Below are 13,737 nucleotides of genomic sequence, written 5' to 3' on the forward strand. Positions count from 1 at the left end.
CGACTTTGGGTGTTGGAAATACAACATAATCAAATGTCAAAATAACCTGGAGATGTTTTCTCCGAATATATACCCTAATTAATCAATTTCACCCCATTATAATTAATAATAAAGGGAAAAAATTAAGGACACATACAAGTTGAAACTGGAGAAATGAAAAATTATATTCCATGTAAATGGTAGCCAAAAGAAAGCAGGTACACCTCTACATACAGCAATAAAAAAAAACTTTAAGGCAGAAATTACCACAAGAGTCAAAGAAAAACATTATATGGTGATGAAGGGTTATTCATACTTATATAACTATTATAAATATACATGTATTCTATATTAGAGCAACTAAATATTTTATATATATATATATATGGCAAACATTGTCTGAACTGAAGGGAAAAATAGACAGCACACAATAATAGTAGGAGACTTCAATGCCCCACTTTTATCAATGGATAGAGCACCTAGAAAACCAGAAGGAAAAAATGAACTGGAACAACATTTTAGACCACATGAACTTAGTAGACATACACAGAACATAGCAGAGATATATTCTTCTCAAGTGAACACAGAAGACTAAATTAAATCTAAGAAATAAAAGAAATCTTAAGATATTTAACAAGACTATAATTCTACCAAGAATTTTTCCTAAATACAGTGGAATGAAACAAGAAATCAAGAACAAAAAAATAAGTTTCTCAAAAAAAAATTAAAAATGGAACTAGCTTTTGACCCAGGTATCCCACTTTTAAGAATGAGTCCTAAAAATCCCAAACACAAATTCATAAAAAGATATACATGCCCATGTTAATTGAAGCATTGTTTATAATTGCCAAGATCAGGGAACAGCCCAAGTGTCCATAAGTGGATGAGAGAATAAAAAACCTGTGGTACATAGACACATTGTAATACTATGCAGCCTGTAGAAAAGAAGGAAATCTCACCTTTTGCAATGGCATGGATGCACATGGAGATTATTATGTTAAGTAAAATAAGCCAGGCAGAGAAAGAAAAATATTATATGATCTCAAATCCATGTGGAATCTAAGAAACATGGTGAGCTGAGGAACAAATTAGCGGCAGAAGCAGAGTTGTGAGGAGCAGAGGGATGTTGTCAGATGAAAGGGGAATGAGGGGACAGAATTAGAGAAGGTGAAGAGATTAGTGAGATTATGTATACATAACACATAGATACAGGTAACAGGATAGCAAATCCCAGAGGGAAGGAAGAAAGGGAGTCAGGGGGAGGAGAGCAAATACAATGTAATGAGGGGCACATTGTTTGAGCAGTGAGGGTGGTAAACTGAGTGGACATTTGGATCCATGTTAACAAAATAACTTGAAAACAATTTTTTTTAAAAAGAAATAATTGTAAAATTCAAAAATCTTTAGATGTTAACTATCTTCAACAGATAGTTGTACAACGAGTAAACCAAACAAAATATAAAAGCAGAATTAGAAAATATGCTAAGAAAAATAAAATTGAAAAGAAAAAATTGTGGAATTTAGCAAAAGCAGTGTGCAGATGTTAGTTTATAATGAAACATTAATATTAGGAGGTGCAATGTCTATCAACTCGTACAAATAAACAAAATTTGATATATCTATATTATGAAATACTATCTGACAATAAATAGCAATAAAATCATGATACATACTAAAATATGATTGACTCTAAAATATTATGCTAAGTGAAAGATATTAGTCTCAAGAGTTCACATATTCCATTATTCCATTTATAGAAAATGCTATATTTTATTAGAGACACATACAAGATAAGTGATTTGACAGGTGTGGGGAAGGGAGTAAGAGATTAGGAAATCCATATACAAGATTGAGATGTCACTTTTATTATGAAAATGCTCTACATGAGGTCATCATGGTGGTAGAACAATTCTGTGAATAAATGAGGAATTGTGGAAATATACATTTGAAATTTATCAATTGAATGGTGTGGGAATTACGTGTTCACAGAGTTTTGCTTAAAAGAAAAAATCTCTTGAAACATCATCCAGGTAATTGTTTGTGAGCCGTATAAAAGGTTTATCTTCCTTTTTTTCACAAAAAGAGATAATACACACAATCACACTCTCATCCTATAGTTCTCTTTTTCATCAATAATACCTAATATATCACAAATGCATTATAAAGTTGACCCTTAGCTGAACGATAGCATTTGCAGACATTACACAAATTTTTATAAAAAAGATAGGTTGTCTAATTTATGATTTTTTAGCTTGTATAACATACGCTTTTAATAAAAGCTGTATTACTTTGATGAGTCAGGTTATATTTTAACTTTATCATTGATTCTACTTGGACATATGTTTGAGCAAAGGCAGAGGGTTCAGCCTTTTGGAAAGAAGCATTTGTTTCACCAGGATGTCTACAAAGTGGATTTCAGTTCTGATGCTACAGCTGAGCTGTTACATTAGCCCTGCGTGTTGTGGAAAGGTGCTGGTGTGGCCCACAGAATACAGCCATTGGATCAATGAAGACAATCCTGGATGAACTCGTGCAGAGAAGCCATGAAGTAGACGTTCTGACATCTTCAGCATCAATTCTTGTTGATTTCACCAAAGCATCAGTTATTAAATTTGAGATTTATCCTACATCGTTAACAAAAATGATTTTGAAAATTTTTTTATGATGACAGTCTCTAAATGGACAGATCTACTAAAAGATAAATTTTGGACTTATATTTCAGCAGTCCAAGAAATCGTTTCAAAATATTCTGATTGTGTACAAATCCTCTATACAGATGTAGTTTTGAACAAGAAACTTATGACAAAACTGCAAGAATCAAGGTTTGATGTCATTCTTGCAGACCTGGCCTTACCCTGTGGTGAGCTGCTGGCTGAGCTTCTTAAGATACCTCTTGTTTACAGCTTCCGCCTCTCTCCTGGAAACACATTTGAAAGGCAGACACCTTCTCTTCATTCCATCTTATGTACCTGTTGTCTTTTCAGAATTAAGTGATCGAATGACATGCATGGAAAGGGTAAAAAAATATGATATATGTGGGGTTTTTTTTACTTCTGTTTCCAAACATTTAATAAGAAGTGGGGTCAGTTTTATAGTGAAGTACTAGGTAAGTCATCCTTTTGCTTGACAGCATAAAGTCCTAATGTTCCTACTACATGGCAAATTAAGTTTATATAAATATGAAGTTAAAGAAATTTGTTCTTTCTTTTTTTAAAAAAAATATTTTATTTTATTATTATATTTTTGTATTGGCTGTTGTCTTTTTTAAAATTTATTTATTCATTTTTAGAGTGGAGAGAGAAAGGGAGAGAGAGAGCCAAAGAGGGAGAGAGAAAGAGAGCCAGAGAGGGAGGGAGAGAGACAGAGAGAGAGACAGAGAGAGAGACAGAGAGAGAGAAGGGAGGAGGAGCTGGAAGCATCAACTCCCATATGTGCCTTGACCAGGCAAGCCCAGGGTTTCAAACCGGCAACCTCAGCATTTCCAGGTCAACGCTTTATCCATTGCGCCACCACAGGTCAGGCAGAAGTTTGTTCTTTATAAGTAAAATGATAAAGTAAAATTATAAAATTATCTCTCATTCTCACAAATATTATAAAAACACCTATGTTATAGGGTCATTGAGGAATTGCTTCATATTACATAGTCTACTGTGATATAAAAACTGAGCTATTTTGCCATACTATCTGAAAAAAATTATCACAATAGAGAGAGGTAAAGTGGCTCTATGTCAGTCTCAGGAAGCTATAATTTGAGGTTCCTAATAATTTCACACCCTTTCACTAACTATGTATATCTTTTGTTTGAAAACTTAAAATTTTGTTAAAAGATGTGACATGTAAATCAGTGAAAACTTTCAAAAACACAAAATGAACCAAAATTAAGAATGAGCACATTACCAAATTTAATGAAAATATTCAAGTTGTTTTTTATAAATATTTTTATTAATTCACGAGTAGTACTAAGCTTTTAAAATGTACCAAATGTAGTTATAGTACCAGAACATTGAACCACATTCTAAAGGCTTCAATTTTAGGAAAATCAAAGATCAAAAGAATATCTTGCTAAATAGTAAAAAGTACACGAAATAATCTAGGGAAAGTGTTTTCATGGCTATGGTATGTGTAATTGATTTAGGAATGGAAATTATTGTTTATATTTTCATATGTTACTTTTGCAGGTTTACAGAGTAAACAAATATATTTTTAATTCTATATATAGTAGGTTAGAAATGATCATTTTCAATGATTGTGGATGTACTGATATGTTACAAAAAAAGACATTTATGAAAAAATAGATATTGTTCATATATAAGCATTGTACAAATATGTTTCTATTCTCAAACTATAGACATTTTAAACATCTTTGGCTATATTATTTTCTCAGAAAACTAAATGATATTTTCACAACTCAATGTATTCATTTTCTTTACTATTTTTTTGCTTTTTTTTCCTTCAGGAAGACCCACTACATTTTCTCAGTTAATGGGGAAAGCTGAAATATGGCTCATTAGAACCGACTGGGATATTGAATTTCCTCATCCATTTCTGCCACATTTTAAATTTGTTGGAGGACTCCACTGCAAGCCTGCAAAACCCCTGCCAAAGTTAAACCTATTCTTGTATGTTTTGTGTTGTTTACTTTGCACTTTCAGTAGAATGATTCTGTGTCCTTCACTCAGAACATCTGATCACACTGAGAACTTTATGGGTATCTGAGTCAAGTGACCTGACAAACACTCATAGATTTCTATACTGTTACAAAAATTTGATTGTCATCATCATCACAGGATAAAGAAATATACTTGGGAAACTTTGGAAATAGGATCAGTTAAATTAAGATCTTTATTAATCAACACATAAAGTATCAGCTATTAATTCAAAGAATCATTATAAAGTGACTAAATAGTGCAAGGGTAAGGGAAGAATATGCAGGGAAGCAATGTAGACACAGTGTGTGCTCCCACATACTAGATATTCTACTTGGAAAAATATAATATAAGAAAGCAATAAAAATAGAAAAATATTATCAAAAAGAGAAAACATAATGCTATGATAATGCTAGAGAACATCCCACTGGACTGGGGTGTACCTCAGGAGTGACAACAGCAATCTGGCATAAATGAATATAAGACATCCCTGTTTTTGTCCTCATTCAACAGCAAAAGTTTGTTACTTATCCATGATCAAGTGTGCCTCTGTGGAAGTTTGGGATCCAGCAACAAATGCCACAGCTCCTGGGAAGAGACTCACACATTATCCATCAGGTAATAGGCAGAAAAACTCCAGTACTCGCTGCAATACCCACAGGATATTGTGAATTGGTTTCTTGCCCTTGTGGTTTCCATCCAGCAGTACCTACAGAGCCCAGACTTGGACAGCCACCTCTGGGTTAGAAACAGTGATGGGATTAAGCTGGTTCACACCAGTGTAGCATAACTGATACCTAATTTTTTGTTGAGTTCAGCTGTTTATTAAAATGGCCCTTGTGATCAGGGTTCTCTCTAAGGTGGGCACCTGGGAAGTTCCTGAATTAGGAAATCACAAATTTACATTTCCTACTCTTTTTTTAATATCCATCTGTGCAACAGTATATTCTAAGCACCTGTAGAAATGTTCATTCTATACATAGGTGAAAAAAATAGCAAGTGAGGATGCCAAACAAGATGCAATATATAAATATCTTAAGTAACAGTTTTATTGTTTTTTTTTCAGGTACTATTTAAAATTTTTATTAATATTTAAAAATTCTCTCTTATAACATAATCTAGTTGTTGTTGTGAGTCGGGGGTGCAGAGAGAGGTCAGCAGATGAAATGTCAGTAAACTAGCAAAAGACCACAACTCGCTCAGTCAAATGGTGCTGAGTTCGTGCTGTGTCCTACTTTTATTCACAAGATTTCAAAAAGCTTGTTTACTTAAAATTGGCATAGCATCAAGCATAACCTTTACTTAAAGATACATGGAATACATCTGCATGATTGCTTAAAAGCAATACAATATCAAAAGGCATTAACTGCTATTGCTTCTACAGTTCCCACAACATTCCTTTCTTTATCTCAAGGAATAGCCTTGAAGGGAGCAGTAAAATCTTATGAGAATTTTTTACTGAGAAAAGAGTCTAGCATCCACCTTCGGTCACAGAGACTTGTTCCAGTGATTTGCCTTAGAATCACAAAACAATTCTCTTGGAAAGACATTATTTTCTTGTTAGCTGTGTTCCCATACAGGGTCATGCAATGGATTATTCACTACATCTAGTTTTGTGTACCTCTTTTATATTCTTATGAAAGTATTAAATACGTGAAATAAAATAATAAACAATCTTTCAGTATATCTTTTTTTATACTTAAAACAGTCATCAGGGCAGAGAGCTGGTTGTTAAATTATTTGAGTCCCACCTCTGGTTAGAGAGTTTATCATGAAGTCTAGATTTCCATAGCAGTATCAGCACATTGTTGAAGCACAAAATATATGTGTTTGCATGCATTGATATAGGTGAGATGAGAGTTTGACTTTACCAGCAGCGTTCCTCATCCGAGGCTGCACAGCTTAGAGGTAAAGGAGGCAGTCTTTGCTTCCACAGGCAACAGGGAGAGCTGGTGAGTGGATGCTGAGTTTCCCTGGTGTGCACAATGCTCCAAAGGGGCTCATTTCTCTGTCACAGCATCAGTACCTGGTGAGAGGGAGCAGACAGGAAAGTGCCATGTAAGGTTCCCAGAGGATGTTAGAGAGAAACAGTCTTTCCTGACAGCATTCTGTACTCCATCAGGAAGCCTGACCACAAACCACAAAGGAAATCTCTCCTACAGATCCCCACAATGGGCCTGGGGGCACTGCAGGGAACTGCATTCCAAACCCATACCTCCTCATCTGCAGCCAGCCCCATGTACAAGCTGCCAAGGGCAGCACAAGAGCAAGATTTGGTAGAAGATTGTAGAGCAATAGTAGAATGAAGCAAGAATTTGTTAACAAGAGAGAAACCACAAACTTGAGCTGTATCACCACCATCAGGTCTGGTCCTTATAGGATGGAAGAGAGACAAACAGGCTTAAGAATTCTCCCAAAAGAATCTTCCAAAATGATCTACAAGAAAACACAGAACCTTCTGCTTCTGCAAGTAGGTAGGAATGTAAAATCAGTACAACCACTGTAAAAAACAGTATGGAAGTTCTTCAAGATATTAAAATAGAGCTACCATATGATCTAAAAATACCACTTCTGAGTATTTTCCATAAATAAGAAAAACAGGATATCAAAAACATATCCATTATTCCATGTTCACTACATCACTATTCATAACAGCCAATAAATGGGAACAACTTAAGTGTCTGTCAACAAGTAAATGGGTAAAAAGTTATCAAATACACACACACACATTCACACACACACACACACACTAGAACATTATTCAGACACGATAAAGAAAGATATTCTACCATTTGGGACAACATACTTGGACGATGAAGGCATTATGCAAAGTGACATAAATGACACTGAAAGAGACAAATAACATACAATATCATTTATATAAGGAATCTAAAAAAGGTAAAGTACTACAAACAGAGTAGAATGGTGATTAAACCAAACTGGATAAAGTGAAATGGAGTTGAGAAGTTGACCAAAGAGTACAAACTTGTAACTTGAAGATAATTAAGTTCAGGAGATATAGTAATTATAGCCAACAATGCACTGTTATATAATTGAAAGATTCTATAGCCTAAATCTTAAATGTTCTCACCACAAACACAAAAAGATATTTATGCTACCTAATAGAGGTGTTCACTAATGCTAAAGTGGTAATGTAATAATATTATAACTTATAGATAAATCAACTCAACATCTTGTATACCTTAAACTTATAGAATATTATATGTTAATTATGTCTCAATTTTTAAACAAAAGCTTGAAAAAATAATTAGAATAAAAAAGTAAACTTTAGGTATTATAAAAGTTATACTATTTTCCAAAAAAAGTAAATAATTAAAAACAAATTAAGGGTAAAAATAGGTAAGTATGAAGGTTGGACCAGATTCCATGAAAGTTTTTGCTCCTTATACATTTGAGGGTGAGGGTGTAGAAAGTACATTGAGCAATTTTTCTCACACAGAAAGTAAAAAAATTTAAGTGTTCATAAGGATCAGGGAACATAGTGAGAAAACCTGAGAGAATCCTGGGTAACATGACTTCAATATAAATTTTAGGTACAGTGAACTGAGCTACTCAAGACGGTGACCAGTCCTCTGTACAGAAAGTCCAGCTGAACGTCTCCAGCTAGAGACAGGTGCCAATATAAATTATAAAATGTATTTGTTTTAATTATACAAAATTGTGTTTCCAGCTTATAAAAGTGAAACCATTGATTTATAACAATCTACCCGCATATTTTATTCAACCCCTAGAACATGGAAGCTTTAATAATGAATTCACTAAAGAAGCTAAAAGTCTTGCCATTACTGATGGTTTATTAGTTAGGAAATCAAAGTGTTACTGATTATAAACAGTGAGCACAGGTTAACAATTACTGGATTAAATTAAGTCTTACTCTTCTTTCATGAGATTTATTTATATAATTAAAGGAAAACACAGTTCGGTGTACCTTGCTCCAATAATTACAAAGCAAGTAACTAGGCCCTGGCCTGTTAGCTCAGTGATAGAGTGTCAGCCTGGTGTTTGGAAGTCCCGGGTTTGATTCCTAGCCAGGACCCACAGGAGAAGCAGCCATCTGCTTCTCTACCCTTCCCCTCTCCTTTCTCTCTATCTCTCTCCATTGGAGCAAAGTTGGCCTGGGTGTTGAGGTTGGCACTGTAGCCTCTGCCTCAGGTACTAGAATATCTCTGGTTGCAATGGAGCAACTCACCAGAAGGGCTAAGCATCGCCCCCTAGTGTGTATGCTGGATGGATCTTGGTGTCATGCATGCGGAAGTCTGTCTTCTCACTTCAGAAAAATACAAAATACAACAACAACAACAAAAAAACAAAGCAAGTAACTACAATGCTCACAAAAATTAGGGGAACAGAGAAAGTGCATATACTCCAGTACTTTTAGCCTTTTGTATACTGTATTTTCACCAATGAAATAAAAGTGGGTTTTGCATCTCATATGCATAATTGAACAACTTTCTTTGACTTGCCGTTTGCTTTTCTGATGTTCTTGTTTAATAAAAAAATAAAATGCTTCTTTCTTTAATAGCTATTTATTTTGAAATATCCCTTAATGTTTGTGAGCAGTATATATTACTAAACAAGTTAAAAGTGATAGCCAGATATGATGGTAAATGAAAATAAATTTCATGACTAAGATCTATTTAATATTAGCTCTTCTCAATAAAGAAAATAGTGAGAGCCAATGGCATTTCTTATGCTTCTTCTGCCTTACAAGCTACTAGAAAGGACAAACTATTATGACTTTGAAAGAGAGTTAGGGGAGGGGGTGGAGAGGAGCACACAGTTCACAACATACATTGACACAGACGTTACCTGCTGGCTCAGACCCTTGGTTACTACTGCTCTTCAATGTTCATTCTGCTGCTGCAAAAAACCATCTGTCTTATAGACTGAATAGTCTTACATACAAGGGAAGTGTTAATGCAAGATTCCCGAAGAGCACCTTACACCGCTAAAGCCTTTAATCTCTAATCTGAAGGTATCACAGTAAAGAATACAAACATATAGGAAAAAAATAATATGCCCTTACCTGGTAAAGTCATCTTTGTCCATCAAATGGGCCCACATGTTACAAAATCTTTTTGTTGGTTACGATTTGCTGTATGTTATCTGCTAAGCTGAAATCGTCTGGTATTACCAGATTCAGAATGAATGAGTACCTTCAGAAAAAAAAAAAGAATTGAAGTAAATTTAACACAGGTTATATATAACATATCTGAATTCCTAAGGACATTTTCCTAAGTAATATAACCCACTCACAAAAAGATACATACTGTATGATTACACTAATACATGGTATCAAAACTAGTCAAATTCATAGAAAGAGAAAGAGGGAATAGTGAGTGTCAGGAACTGGGAAATGAGAAATGGTGTATTACAGGATAAGAAGCACAGTTCCAATGTACAAGGAGAAAGAGTTCTGGAGAAGGGTTGCACACAACAATAAGGATAACTTAACCATGTATCCATACACTAGTAAATAGTTAAGGTGATGTTTATATTGTATGGATTTTAACACTTTTAAAAAACACAAGCACTACACTAATAACTCATAAGACATAATTTTCTCTCTTTAATTGTTTGTAGCAGTCCTTTCAATAGTGTTCACTGGACTGTTGCTATTTTGTAATGGAAAATATTCTTTCTTCACAGGAAATGGAAGAGTTTACCCAGAGCTCTGAAGAACATGGCATTGTGATGTTCACCCTGAGTTCCATGATCATAAACATGACAGAAGAAAAAGCCAATGTGATTGCATCAGCCATTGCCCAGATTCCTCAAAAGGTTTGATAAAGTATCTCAGAGTAGACAATTAATGTGTATTAAACTCTGTAAAGGGTCTGGTTACAGAAATTTCTACATGAAAGGTAAACTATGGTGATAGCTGCAATTTACCTCACATATCAATTTAAAAACAAACTACATATGGCAGGTTTTTATTTATCAATGACTTTGGCATTAAAATGGTCATCACCAAGAAGTATATTTAAGAGATACATGAAAAGCATTGTCCTAAAACTGCATTTCACCATCTGATTTATGTTGAGGAAAGAAAGTCTAAACATATCAAAAATTATTTTTTAAATTGCATTTACTGATTTTTAGAGAGAGGAGAAAGAGATAGAGAGAGAAATAAAGGGGGGAGGGGAAGAGCAGAAAGTATTAACTCTCAGCAGGTGCTTCCCCCATGTGCCTCAAACAGGCAATCCCGGGGAACTAAACCAGCAACCTCAGTAATCCAGGTGGACACTATTATCCTCTGTGACACCACAGATCAGGCTGAAAAGGTTGTTTAATATTTGTTTAAGACAATAACTGAGGACCAGCCCAAATCAAAATCAACAAATAAGAAAATGTCCTGGAGAGTGGCAGTGTGGCAGTTCCATTTATAGATTTAAAATCAAAAGAGAAGCATAAGAAAGGTTCCATGAAATCCCTTAGTGATAAAATAAGGAGGAAGAGAAAAGCAAAGTGGAGGTGAGCGTAGAAGCTCTATAATTGGATAAAAGTAAAATGGAGAAATACTAGAACATATTTGTTTTACATTAGTAGGTATAAATAGTTAACTTTTAACATTTATAGTGAATACAGCTGGCACAAGACATATTTGGGGTCATTGTGCTCTGGTGCTTGTGGTCCTGCCTCCAGAAAGTACTCTGGCATTTCAGTGGTATGTTATCCTAGATGCATAAGAACAGTGGACAGGCCCATTTAGGGTACAGATCAACCTTTTACTAAGGGAACTATAGGCCTGGGATAAGACCTCTATCTGGACTGTCCAGTTAGAAAGTTATGATCAGATTGCCCTGTGTGGTTACCTTGGGTCACTGAGCTTGATGGGCTTATTACATGACTCCAGACACTGTCAGGTCTGCTGTGTAGCCCCTTTTTTATTCACACTCATAGCCCTTGGAATAGCTACTATCATTTCCTGTGAAAGAATGCTGTAGCTTCCCCCTTTTATCTTCAATCTTCACTTTGTAAAATATTTGTCATCAGAAAATTCTAATTTAAAAGGCAATCATCAAGAAACACCCAAATAAAAATATCCTTCCCAATTCTATGACATTCATTTGAAATATATGTATGACATTTCAAAAACCTCTTATGGGCAAAAGAACTCCCTTTCATTATTGATATCTTTATGTTTCCACTTTAGATATAAAGTGAATGCATGAAGTTATTAAGAATTCGGCATGACCAACCAATGAAGCCGTCTTCTGGATTGAGTTTGTCATGGGCCACAAAGGAGCCAAATACCTGCGGCTAACCTCCCTAGACCTCACCTGGGTCCAGTACCACTCTCTGGATGTGATTGGGTTCCTGCTAGCCTGTGTGGCAACAGATATATTTGTCATAACAAGATGTTGCCTGTTTTGTTGTCAGAAGTTTGCTAAAACAGGAAAGAAGAAAAAAAGAGAGTAGTTGTTCTGAGGCCTGAAGCTGATGTCCCTCATAGATGGGACCCTTCCATCCAGTTATTTCGGCAAAATAAAGTGTGATGTAAGGGGCCCTGCCTCCTTCACAAAATGACTTTTCACTATTTAGCTTCTCAGATAAAAATTTGTTTTCAAAAAATTAACTATTAGTCTAAGAGTTAAAAATATTCATGACAAAGTGTAAAAAAAAACTGAAGAAAAATAAAATAACAATATAACTATATCAGTAAATACTAAATTTCATTATTCTGTTTCTAACATAACAAAGAAATTGTTAAGGTTAACATCCTTCAAGCATTAGGCATGAGTTGAAGAACATTAGTTTATTCAAAATATCAGTAGTAATGAGCAAATGCTCAGAAGAATTTCATAGTTTGTGGCATATTTTGCTCAATAAATTATTTAATAGTTAGAATTGTGAAAATTCATTCATCCTTCCATGTCCTTATCAGACACCAGTAATGCTTCTTGGTTTTACGGTTCATTTTCCTCAGCATCACTTCTTACCTAAAGACATGGCGATCCATTTCCCTTCATTCAGGTTAACTCATTTCCAATTAAAGTATTATGTGTATTTAGAAATACAACAGCTAACTTCTTCCCATTATAAAACTGATCCACTTATGAAAGGTTTTGGTTTCAGTTTTGGCTCATTCTCTTTACCACATGACCCCTTAAAAAGAACACCTACTTGCTTTCTTCTCATTTCAGCCTTGATGATGGTTATATAGTCCCAGTAATAGGTTTGATAATTGTTAGGTAAAAATAGAGGCCATTCCCCCCATTCTATAGCCAGGAACCAGTTTGACTGCTGACTGATGGCTGAACCCTGCAGGGGAAAATCAGTTTATCAATCACTGAGTCAGGCCAATGAAGACAGTTACTGAGGCTTGCTGTACCAGGAGCTGATAATTAGGGACTTGACAGAAAACTCTCAGGCATTTAAACCCCCACTCCTCACCTTTCATATAAAAGAGAATGCCTTTTCTCTGCTCGGGGCTGACACAGCTTAGTCTGCTTCAGCCCCCTCACACTCGAACATTTTTAATAAATTTTTACTTTTAATACTGTTTGGTCTCGTGTTCTTCATGCAACTCCACGATTTTCACATTTCAATAATGTCTAGCCTGAGACTGTATTTATTTTAAAACAAGTTAAAACTTTAATTCTGGAATAATTTTACAAAAAGTTTACGACAAGACCTTACATACAACTGACACATAAATGAAGAAAAATAGAACTAAAAATGTAGTCCTCTAAAGCAGTGGTCCCCAACTCCCGGGCCCTGGTACCGGTCCATATGCCATTTGGTACCGGTCCACAGAGAAATAATAAATAACTTACATTATTTCCGTTTTATTTATATTTAATTCTGAACGATGTTTTATTTTTAAAAAATGACCAGATTCCCTCTGTTACATTCGTCTAAGACTCACTCTTGACACTTGTCTTGGTCACATGATACATTTATCCGTCCCACACTAAAGGCCAGTCCGTGAAAATATTTTCTCACATTAAACATGTTCATGGCTCAAAAAAGGTTGGGAACCACTGCTCTAAAGGGACTTACTGCATTTTCATTTCAAATGCACGTGTACATATATGTTTCCACTTCTTGCAAAACAAAGCACAGGATCATTTAGTTACAGGCATAC

The 13,737-nt window shown here is 34.9% G+C and overlaps 1 pseudogene; it reads left to right on the forward strand.

The window, feature by feature from the left end:
- The first annotated feature begins 2,376 nt into the window (after positions 1–2,376).
- On the forward strand, positions 2,377–10,433 carry LOC136338174 (UDP-glucuronosyltransferase 2B31-like; annotated as a pseudogene).
- The last annotated feature ends 3,304 nt before the right edge of the window (positions 10,434–13,737 follow it).

This window comes from Saccopteryx bilineata, chromosome 5 (assembly GCF_036850765.1).
Source record: "Saccopteryx bilineata isolate mSacBil1 chromosome 5, mSacBil1_pri_phased_curated, whole genome shotgun sequence".
NCBI lineage: Eukaryota > Metazoa > Chordata > Mammalia > Chiroptera > Emballonuridae > Saccopteryx > Saccopteryx bilineata.